General features: G+C 36.0%; 1 pseudogene; it reads left to right on the top strand.

Moving 5' to 3' along the window:
- The first annotated feature begins 3052 nt into the window (after positions 1-3052).
- The window catches only part of LOC135196355 (uncharacterized), an 18540-nt pseudogene continuing 9092 nt past the window's right edge, over positions 3053-12500 (top strand).

Genomic DNA, 12500 nt, shown 5'->3' with positions numbered 1-12500 from the left:
AATTTGCTGTTGCATCAAAATTAACCACATATTTCATCAGTAAAATGTATTTTCAAAGTAAAGATTCAAGCGAAAGTGCAAAAAAAAAAAAAAAGACATGCGCCAAAATTTCTCCAGCACAATCGCGTTTTCCGTACAGCGTATAATGCTGTAAGAAATTCTCAGCCGCGTTCTATGATGACACTTTCAGTCACGGCCCGCTGCTAGACGCACTCTCATTGCTGACTTTAACCCTAAATAAGATAAAAACTACTGAGGCTAGAGGGCTGGAATTTGGTATGCTTGATGACTGGAGAATGAATGATCAACATAGCAATTTGCAGCCTACTAGCAGCGGTAGTTTTCAAGATCTGAGGGCGGACAGAAAAAAACCGAGAGATAACTCATCAACGAAGGTAGGTTACTACGACGTGAGCAGATGAAAAGAACAAGTGGATGAATTAAACAGACATTTTCTCATTTGGTGGAACCACGAGTGGATAATAAATACGCTTCTCGTTTCGAACATGAAAAGGATTAAGAGGAAAAAAGTGAATTGAACAAAGGAGATGATAATACAGCAGCTGACATGAGAATGACTGATGAAGTGAGGGCAAAAAAAAAAAGGCTGGCTGAGTCTGACGAAAATCAAATAATGAATTTCTGCAGAAATCTTAAGAGAAGAAATTTTCTATACAGAAGTAAAAGCAAATTCTTTTCTTTTTTTTAGGAGAAAAAGAAGTGAATGGAAAGCATTTTTATTCTTTATTTTATTTCATCTATTTTTTTTTTTACAGAAGTTAAAGCAAATGTTTTCTTATTTTTTCTTTTTTTAGGAGAAAAAGAAGTTAATGGAAAGTATTTTTTATTTTTTTATTTTATTTTATCTACTTTTTTTTTTCTACCAAATTCTAGAACTGGAAAAGCAACGGAGATGCAAAAGAATTTCCAGAAATTCTGCTTCTTCATCAGAAAGTCCAGTTGTGGTTAAAAGTTCAACAAATATTTTCTTTAATCTGACTGGACGCGACAGAGAGAGAGAGAGAGAGAGAGAGAGAGAGAAAAGACGTACGCAATACGAAGAAATTTAAGACAGAAGGAGAAGAAGATGATCTGCTTAGATCAATAGGAAACCTCAATTCGTGGACAAAGGGAAGGATGGAGGCGCTTCTCATCTGACAAGATTCTGAGAATTTCACGGCCACATCTGGGAACACGAGAGAGAGAGAGAGAGAGTACTTTAATTTCATAAACAGTACCTTCATTTCTTAAAAATTATATTCATGGATAGATCACACAATCCTTGATCAATTGCTCATCTAATGTAAGTATATATTTAAAAATAAATAAATTCACTAGTCCGTTCCCTTCTCCCCCACTACAAATTATGTTAACACCGACATGGCAATTACGCGCCATTGGCCGAGAGAATGCATGGGGGAAGAGTGATGTTGAGGGGAGGAGGAGGAGGAGGAAGAGGAGGAGGAGGAGTAGAGCGGCGTCGACTCCTCTGTGAGAGAGCAGAACAGATACTCGAGTAGCTGAGTAGCTACGTCACTCTTCGGGTTGCATAAGTGGGCATTTAGAGAGAGAGAGAGAGAGAGAGAGAGAGAGAGAGAGAGAGAGAGAGAGCTCTCTTCTTCGTGAGCACCTACTACGTGACAAATAGAAGGTAGCTCCTTCCAACCTCTCTCTCTCTCTCTCTCTCCTCTCTCTCTCTCTCTCTCTCTCTCGTCTGCTGCCTGTCTGAGTAGGGCTAACGTTGCTGGTTTGATTTATAATCTTTAATATATCACGTCTGTCATCCCACCATGGCCTCCTATTTCCGTCGCCCGTATGTCCTGTCTAAACAGTATTTTCGTGTCACAAGTCGCCTTTGCGAGTTTACACGATGCGTTCTTCGTCGTGTGTATGTATGTATGTATGTATGTAGTATGTATGTATATGTATGTATAGTATATATATATATATATATAGATATATATATATATGATATAATATATATAAATATATATATATATATATATGCAGGAAGACGGACTTCATGTTTCCATTAGCAATAATAACTTATAAAACATGCATGGGTGTTTTTTGTCGGCGAAATTGGGCTTAAAAAAATTATATCATTTATATATACATATATATATGTATACATTATATAATTTTTTAGAGCCCAATTATTGACAAAACAGTCGTGCATTTTTGTTAATTAACATTTTAAAATTGCGTATGGCGTACAAAGTTTCGCATTCCGGGATTTATGAATCGTTAAATTAAAAGTACGCATTCGTATTGAGATATCAACTCTTACGATTTCTGGTCTCATACTCAAGGAAAAATGCAACAGTAGACTTTTTTTTTTTTAATAATAAATCTCGAATTATCAATGCCCACCGGTAGAGCACAATGCATAGCTAGACAGCTTTATAATGTCTCTCCCCTCTCCCCCTTCTCTCTGTCTCTGTCTCTCTCTCGTTACGACCCGCACAATGTATAATCCATCTTTCATTATATATATAATATATATATATATATATATATATTATATATATATATATATTTATATATACATTATATATATATCTATATATATATAATATATCTCATATATATATATATATATATAAATATATAATATATATATATATATAATATATATATATATATATTATATATATATAACTATATATATCTATATATATATATCCATATATATTATATTATATATATAATTTTTATTTATTTCTATAATATAATATATATATATAGATTTATAATATCTAATAATATTATTATTATAAGAACACCAATTCCAATGACAATCCTCAACAAGAGAATAATGAAAACATCAGATGCAAGAAGAGAACAAAAATGTCAAACAAAAAAAAGTTACAAAGCATTTATATAGTATATAAATATATATATATATATACTATAAAATAAATATAAAAATGAAAGGCCACTTAATCGCTTGGGCAAAGAGTAAAACACGATTCGCGCGAAACCGACCAACTGGCACCTTCTGGCAGCTTCCCCCTCCGTCGCTATATAAAGCGGCGTCCGCGTCGCAATCCAGCGGTCGGTGCCAACCCGATCTCAGGAAACGTTCTCTTCTCCGGTCGAGGAACCAGAACTGGAAGCACCAGTAGTCGATTCTTAGAGTTTATTTGAACGTAGTCATTATCTCATTAACTCGATTTCCTTCCTGGTTATACCGAGACACGGTCGGTGTTTTGAATTCTACGCTGGAAGATCATATAATTCTCACGGTTTGTTATAATTATAACCGTAGTAAACAGATTGATTGATTGAGTGGAAAAAACTTTTTAGACTCGGAAAAAAAAAAAAAAACAAACCTGCGTGCATGTGTTTGAATAATATGAGCAAGACAATGACGACCACTCTCGCCCCCCCTGCCGAGGAGAGCGTCCCACCACACCACCATCGCCTCCTAGGGGGAAGTGGTGGCGGCGACGATGACGAAGGGGCTTCCTCCTCCTCCTCCTCATCAGGAGCTTCACAACCACCCGTTTCCCGTAACCGCTTCCACTCCATCTCGGAGTTCCGCCCCAGCGAGATGTACAAGTCCAAGTCCTTCGGGGGCTTCGCCGTCTTCCCCTCCGACCCGGACGCCCTCACCCGCCAGGAGCTGGAGAAGCTGGTCGACGTCAAGAAGAAGGAGCCTTCCAAGGTGACCAAGGCGCAGATCAAGGAGTACGCCCAGAAGTACAAGAACTTCGAGGGCGACGAGAAGAGGGATAGGCTGCCTTGGTACAGGTGAGGGGGCGAGACTTTTTTTATTTTATTTTATTTTATTTTATTTATTAATTTTTTTTTACGTCAGTGTTTCCTAAACTTTCTTGCGCAGCGGACCCCATATTATGACAACTTCCCTCCTTGGTTTAAAAGTTTTCAGTGTATAATATATAGAGTACTAAAATTGCTACTGAATTATTTATTAAATGGCTTATCTTCAACATAAATGTTTACATTTCACTTAAAATAACTTTCACAACATTATTACTTTTACAATTCTGCACACAAATTTTGCAATTTTGCACACAAATTGAACCAAGTTTTGGCCTAAAATTAATCTGTTACCGACGTCCAAATCAACTTGCGGACCCCTTGGAACATTCCACGGACCCCTGGGGGTCCACGGACCACACTTTAAGAAACGGAGCTTTAGGTTGCTCAACATAAAAACGACTTAAATCATTTACAATCACTCATAAAAAAATAATGTAATTTTATTACTTATCATAAACCATTTAAATCACTCGCAGTCACTCATTAAAAATAATAACAGCAATGTCATTTTTGTTACTTATCATTAACCATTCATTAAAAATAATGACAGCAATATAATTTTTGTTACTTATCATAAACCATTTAAATCACTCACAGTCACTCATTAAAAATAATGCCAGCAATATCATTTTTGTTACTTATCATTAACCATTTAAATCACTCACAGTCACTCATTAAAAATAATAACAGCAATGTCATTTTTGTTACTTATCATTAACCATTCATTAAAAATAATGACAGCAAATAACTTTTGTTACTTATAATTAACCATTTAAATCACTCACAGACACTCATTAAAAATAATAACAGCAATATCATTTTTGTTACTTATCATTAACCATTCAGATAACTCAGTCACTCATTAAAAATAATGACAGCAATATCGCTGCTACGATTTTCATTCTCTACAGATTTTTATTCATTATAAAACCCCTTAAATCATACACAATCACTCATAAATATAATAATAATAATTATTATTATTATTAACTGCAGTATCATTGCTACGATTCTCATCATTCATCAAAAACTGAGAAAATGACTTTACATAAGATTCAGATACAAATGTATAAAATTAAACCTGGTCGCAAAAAAAAAAAAATAAATAAAAAAAAAAGTACAAGTGGCCACGCTTTCAAACTGATTTCAAAGGTAATCTCACCCCCGCCCCACATCACCCCCTCCCCCAACCACAATCACTGTGGAGTCGTCTTTTACTTAATGGATTTGGTAGAAGACACCAAGATAATTTTAATAATAACAAAGAACAAAAATAACATAATGCCCTCACAAAGATGTCTGGAATATTGTCTGACCTTCAGTGCTCCAGTAGAAAGACGCCAAAAAAATAGCTAAAAATAATAATAATAATAATCAATAATAATAATTAATATAATAATAATAATAATAATAATAATAAAAATAATAATTGAGAAAAGATGGACTCCTACACTATTAAAAACCACCAAGTCGAATATATATATAATATTATATATTATATATATATATAATTATATATTATATATATATAATATTATATAATATATTATATATATTATATAATAATATTATATATTATAGTATATATATGTGTGTGTGTATATAGTATATATATAATATATTATAAATATCTAATAAAAGGAGCCCATAAAAACACCAAAATGTAGAGAGAAAAGTACTATATTTCAGAGACTGCTGTCTCTCTCTTCAGGTATATGAATGAGAAAAGTTTACAGAAAAGGTGGTATATACCAAGAGATTCGTCCACAAGTAAGCCAATTTAGGTCAACCCCGCTGATAATCTTCCTTTAATCTTCTTAAGCGTTGGTTGAATGAACACTGCGTCGACGATGTCTGATGTCCAATTCCCTTTTGAGATGTTCATACCTGCTTTCTCTTTTATTAAGGCCGATTCCATCATTTGACTCTTGTACCAGCAGTTGCTGCTATAAATTACACGTGACATATTCCAGTTTATTCTATGGTTATGTTCATTTATATGATTGAAAATAGCCGAGTTCTGTTGTCCATACCTAACTGACCGTTTGTGTTGTATTAATCTCTGGGGAAGTGATTTACCTGTAAATCCGATGTAAGATTGGTCACAGTCCTGGCATGGGATCTCATATACCCCAGAGTCTTTGGGCGATGTCTTTTGTTGGACGTTAATCAGGGATTTGGCTAAGGTATTTGGGTAGGTAAATGCAAAAGGGTTTGGATTTCCCAAGGCGGGTGTGAGTTACTCTCTTAATCGTCTCCAGGTGGGGAATTTTTATTTTATTGTTGGGTGTGTCTCTGGTCTTGTCTTTTCTCATTCATATACCTGAAGAGAGAGACAGCAGTCTGAAATATAGTACTTTTACTCTCTACATTTTGGTGTGTTTTTATGGGCTCCTTTTATTAGATGGAATTCTGTTGTTACAGAACACTTTTACCAGTCATATATATAAATATATATAATGTATATATATATATATATGTATATATATATATATATATATATATATATATATATATATATATATATATATATATATATATATATTATATATATATATATGCAAATGAGAGAAAAAAGTTGGCGGTGAGACGAATCATTTGCACAATATACGTGGCATGAAAAGTATAGACGAGCAAGGAATGTATATGCAAGTGAAATAACTACCGAAACAAGTGCTATGCCCTCAGCATACCCAGCACATAGGTCAAGGAAGCAGCAGCAACACATGACTGACCAGGGGTACCTACTAAAGAGGTACGAACACATGTGAGGAATACGTTATTATGCAGTCTATCATTATAAGGTCATGGCATGGAGGAAAAACCGTTATTGCATGATTTCTGGTCGAAGAGAGAGAGAGAGAGAGAGTAATGTCTTGTCAAAGATTTCTTTTCACAGAGGAGGGGGAATAAGGGAGATTTTAGTTCTCACTATAAGAGAGAGAGAGAGAGAGAGAGAGAGAGAGAGAGAGAGAGAGAGAGAGAGTAAGGTCTTGTCAAAGATTTCTTTTCACAGAGGAGGAAATAAGGGAGATTTTAGTTCTCACTCTAAGAGAGAGAGAGAGAGAGAGAGAGAGAGAGGAGAGAGAGAGAGAGAGAGTAGGGGGGGGTGTCTTGTCAAAGATTTCTTTTCACATAGAAGGAAATAAGGGAGATTTTAGTCCTCAATATGCGTATATGCGTATGTGGCCGAGAGAGAGAGAGAGAGAGAGAGAGACTTTGTTAAGGAATGGGACAATGAATAGTTATCTGGTTACCTGATATCTTTACAAACTTGAAGAACGTTTTGATTTACTGTTCAGAAACAGAATGTTGAACTTGTATTTCTTCAATCATTCCATATTATAATAGTAGTGATCCTTTTCTGCGATTACACGAAGAATGTACCATAATTCGTTAGCCCAATCACTCGACGGCATTTCCCAAGAAGTCACAGAGTAATTGGTTTGCGTAAACAATAGATCAAAACCGTTCGAATAGGAGGAAAAATTAATTGATGCTATGAATTATACGAATTACAAGATATCAAAAAGAATATTCAATAAAACACCAAATTTTAATCAAAAACAGTGTCCGAAAGGGAGCTGAATTATTTCTGATGAGAGAGTGACAATATCTGCCGTAAATTCTTCTCTGAGGTCACACGTTTTTATATATATAAAAAAACAAGTATTTTCGCCACCATTTGCATTTTTTAGACAATATGATTTTATTAGTCCCGTTTTAGAAATAAAACACAACAGTATTATGAAAATAAATAAATAAATAAATAAATAAATAAATAAATTAATTAATTAATTAATTAATTAGAACGTATTACGTAGTGCCACTCTCGGCTAACAAATACTACATACCTAGGTTCAAGCTATTGGACACCTGTACATACACACAGACACAGCGATTATCTGGACTGATTAAAAGCTGAAAACAAACAACCAAGGCTTAAGACAATTATTCTCTATTAATAATATTTACTTAGTCTTAGAAATGCACAAAAACGTAGGCAAAAAAAAAAAAACTTTTAGCAATACGCAATACTTTTCTGTAGACACCAGAAATAGCCACAAGCTATGACATCACTGAAGTGAGGCCATTATTCTCTGTCGCTAATATTTGACCTAATCTCGTAAGGTGGCACAAAAACGTAAACATAAACATAAACAAAAAATACCTTTATAGCACTACGCAATACCCTTAAGTACGCTACGACGTCACTGACACAGGGCCCAGTGCGTCATCAAACACACTTGCAACGCTCCTTCCGGACCTTGTTCGAACAACAATGGGGTCGTGGAGTCCCGGGAGTAGCCCCAGAGAGAGAGAGAGAGGAGAGAGAGAGAGAGAGAGAGAGAGAGAGAGATACCTTTCCATACCCATAACGTTACCGTGCGATTGGAACTCCAGAAGTTCCAGCGAAGATGAAAAATCACGGCTACCCTAAAACTTGTATTTTAATATTTCATTTAATTTTTTAATTATGTTTTTATTCATTTAATTGTTTGTTAATCTCTGATTTTTTCTGACAACTGATGTCCTCTTTCAGTATTTGCCAGTACCTTCCTTGGCGTTTTTTTGAATGGACGCCATAATATTCTTTGGAAGCTTACATTTCAAGGCAGTGGCCCCTGTGGTGGGACTGTTCCAGATGAATAAGGTTCATCTTCTGAATAATAATAATAATAATAATAATAATAATAATAATAATAATAATAATAATAATAATAATAATAATAATCTCAGGAAACAATTCTAGAGGCTCCCCTTCCTTTCTAGTCCTGTAGTTTCTTCAGACTTTCACCAACTTGAAGGGAAGAAGATTTTAATGTACATTAATTTAGTCTTATTTGAAGAGAACTTCTTTAACAACACTCACTCGATTTCAATCATAAATAGGATAAGTTAGGATACGGGGGGGGGGATTCCAAGAGAGGAAATATTTGTTTTCTGTTTGTTCGTTAGTTTGTTGGTGCCCGTGCACCTAAATTACTACTAGTCACAAATATAAAAAAAAAAACTAAAAACAAGAAAAAATTAAGCCAACAGCACCAAATTCGACATATGCTACTGTGAAGTTGTATATATATATATACATATATATATCATATATATATATATATAGATATATATATATACGTCTATATATACTACATACATACATATATATATATATATATATATATTATATATATATATTATCATATATATAAATCAATGTGTATACTTAGGTATATGGTTTTTTCTCTCTTACATAAACCTCCCTCTTTCTTAAAAGGCGAAATTACCAACTCCCCCCTCCCCCCCGCCCAAATCCCACTCTTACCCCATGGATATTGGCCTCACCCTTTTGCCACCTCGCTCATCTGGTATTCTAAGTACCTACCAGTCTCCTCAGTGTTCCCAATAGTAGGAGAACGTGTGATCATTTCGACTTACCCAATATTACGAGAACGAATATGAAAAGACGTCCCATTTCGCTTGTTTTGCAAGATATCTTGTCGGCGTCATGAAACTGAACCAGGACAACTGTGTACCTTGTCACACACACACACACACACACACACACTCACTCACGAAAATTGGCCCACATGAGACCGCATTACTCCCCGAGAAAATCACCTCGTCCCGCAATTGCACTTGACGCGTGATGGGGTCTGCTGGGAGATCTCCACGCGGCCTTGCCCTCGATATACTAGTATACTAGATGTGGCCGGTCACAAAAATATTGCTTTAGCGCGTTTCTCCAGCGACTGGTCAGCGTCAGACAAGGAAGTGGGGGATGTCACTGAAACTTAGGATACAGGATGCGACTCCTTCTTCAAGGGCACGTGGGTACTTTATTAAACTGAATGGCCCAACCAGAAGGGAGAAAAGTTAAGTATATCTTAGTTTTCCTAGACCACTGAGCTGATGAACAGCTCTCTCCTACGGCTGGCCCGAAGGATTAGATAGTTTTACGCGGCTAGGAACCAACTGGCCACCTAGCAACAGGACCTACAGCTTATTGTGGGATCCGAACCACATTATATCGAGAAATGAATTTCAATCACCAGAAATAAATTCCTCTGACTCCTCGTTGGCCGAGCCGAGATTCGAACTTCGGACCACCGGACTGGTAGCCGAGTGCGAAAACCACTCGTCCAACGAGGAACTACCAGAAGGGAGAGAAGTAAGTAGATCTGACAGACAGACAGAAATAGAATTTATAGGCGAAAGGATGAGCGCTGAGACCTAAAAGGTCATTCAGCGCTGAAGCGGAAATTGAGATTGAAAAAGGTTTGAAACGACTGTTAAAAAAGGGTGAGAAGTAAAATGGAGGGAAGAATAGGAATGGAGGTACAGTAAAAGGAACAAAAGGGGTTGCAGCTATTCCGGACAACTCAGATACGAACATTTACTCATTTATGGCTTATGTAAACACTACCAGCGTCCGACAATATTATTTCCCGAAATATTCCAAATATCAAATGACATTTTCCAACACTTTCCTCTAAAAAAAAAAAACACCAGAATGAACGTTTTTTCCAAACCCTCGTTTCTTGAAAAAAGCCGCCGAAATGTTTTCATTTTCAGAAATATTCTAATTTTTTAGTAACATTTTCCAGGACAAACATTTTCTCAAACATGCCATTTTAAAAAAAGACACCGAAACGTTTTTATTTCCAGAAATATTCCAGATTTCTAATAATATTTTCCAAATAGTCTCCTGAAAAACAGCACGATAAACATTTTCCCAAAAGTGCCATCTTAAAAAAAGCCACCAGAACGTTCTCATTTCCAGAAATATTCCAAATATCTAAAAACGTTTTCCAAATTGTCTCTTGAAAAACAGCAGGTTAAACATTTTCTCAAACGTTCCATCTTAAAAAATTTAATATTTTCCATTTTCTCAAACGTTCCATCTTAAAAAATTTCATATTTTCCATTTTCTCAAACGTGCCATCTTAAAAATTTCATATTTTCCATTTCCTCAAACGTGCCATCTTGAAAAATGTAATATTCTCCATATTTTCCATTTTCTCAAACGTACCATCTCAGAAAATTTAATATTTTCCATTTTCTCAAACGTACCATCTCAGAAAATTTAATATTTTCCATTTTCTCAAACGTGCCATCTTAAAAAAACATTTTCCAAAACCGCCTCATGAAAAACAGCAGGATAAACATTTTGTTAACCGTCCCATCTTTAAAATAAAAAAAAACACCGAAACGTTTTACCGACATAAAAAAAACTTCTGGCTTCTGTCTTACCGAGACTGAAAAACAGCAGGTTAAACATTTTCTAAAACGTGCCATCTTTAAAAAAAATAAAAACACCGAAACGTTTTACTGACATAAAAAAAACTTCTGGTTCTGTCTTACCGAGACTGAAAAACAGCAGGTTAAACATTTTGTTAACCGTTCCATCTTTAAAAAAAAAAAAAAAAAAAAAAAAAAAAAAAAACACCACAAAAAAAAAAAAAAAACGAAATGTTTTCCCGACTTCAAAACTCTCCTGATTCCTGTCTTGCAGAGAGGCACTGGAGCACACCCAGCCGGCCCACTTGATAGCCATCGTGGCAGTGATGTACGTCGCCTTCAGGCTGTTCCCAGACTACAGGAGGAACCCGACGGAGGCGTCGACCCTCACGAGGCTTCTGTACGTTTCCGCCGTCAGCGCCGTCTTCGGCAGCCAAGTCTGGATGACGTTTGTGTCAGGTGAATATTCGACGCAATTTTGTCTGGTTCGATGTAACGCTCGGCCATTTTCAGCTCAGGGGTCTGTTGAAGCTATTTTAACAATAATAATAGTAATAATATAAATAATAATTCACCTTCAGGCACTTTCTCTGGGTCTCCCACAATACATTTTGCTTCTGTTCATATGAACATATGTCATTGAGTTCATCTCATGACGTTTCATTCAGTTAACTTGGGACGTTGCAAGCAGTTCACAATGTTATATGAAGATGTTGGCGTCTTACGTAGACTTCTAGCGAATGTATGGGAAGACACAGTAAAAAAAAAAAACTATATATTCCACAAGGCCTTTTAACTTCTTGTAAAAGGACAAGAAGTTGAAAGGCCTTGCAGAACTCCTTCGTCTCTCTTTCCTCCGTAGATTTTGTCTTTATTTATATAATATTCATCACGTTCCATATTTTCGTGGTTCAGTTATACATATATTTCCTATCTCTTATCAACTCTCTCTCTCTCTCATCGCAGGCCTAGCGCTGTTCTTCGCCGTTCCAAGACACGTGTTCGCCCAGGTGCAGCAAGTGCTGTTTCCTCTGTACTTCATGTGCAACGCCGTGCTAATGTTGATAGCTGTGGTCACCTATACGCAACATCACCCGACGCACCTCTGGGACACGCATCAACTAACCCAGGTGAGAAGTGAGGTCATTTAGTCATCTAACCCAGGTGAGAAGGGATGTCTTTGAGTCAACTAATGCATGTGAGAAGGGATGTCTTTTGAGTCAACTAATCCACGTGAGAAGGGATGTCTTTGAGTCAACTAATCCACGTGAGAAGGGATGTCTTTGAGTCAACTAATCCACGTGAGAAGGGATGTCTTTGAGTAACAATCCACGTGAAAGGGATGTCTTTTGAGTCAAACTAATCCACGTGAGAAGGGAGGTCTTTTGAGAAAGTCCAACTAATCCACGTGAGAAGGGATGTCTTTGTGAGTCAAACTAATCCACGTGAGAAGGGATGTCTTTTGAGTCAACTAA

The sequence above is a fragment of the Macrobrachium nipponense genome, chromosome 17, assembly GCF_015104395.2.
Source record: "Macrobrachium nipponense isolate FS-2020 chromosome 17, ASM1510439v2, whole genome shotgun sequence".
Taxonomy (NCBI): domain Eukaryota; kingdom Metazoa; phylum Arthropoda; class Malacostraca; order Decapoda; family Palaemonidae; genus Macrobrachium; species Macrobrachium nipponense.
Note: the sequence above shows the minus strand (reverse complement) of the source record. Positions and strands in the feature narration are given on the sequence as shown.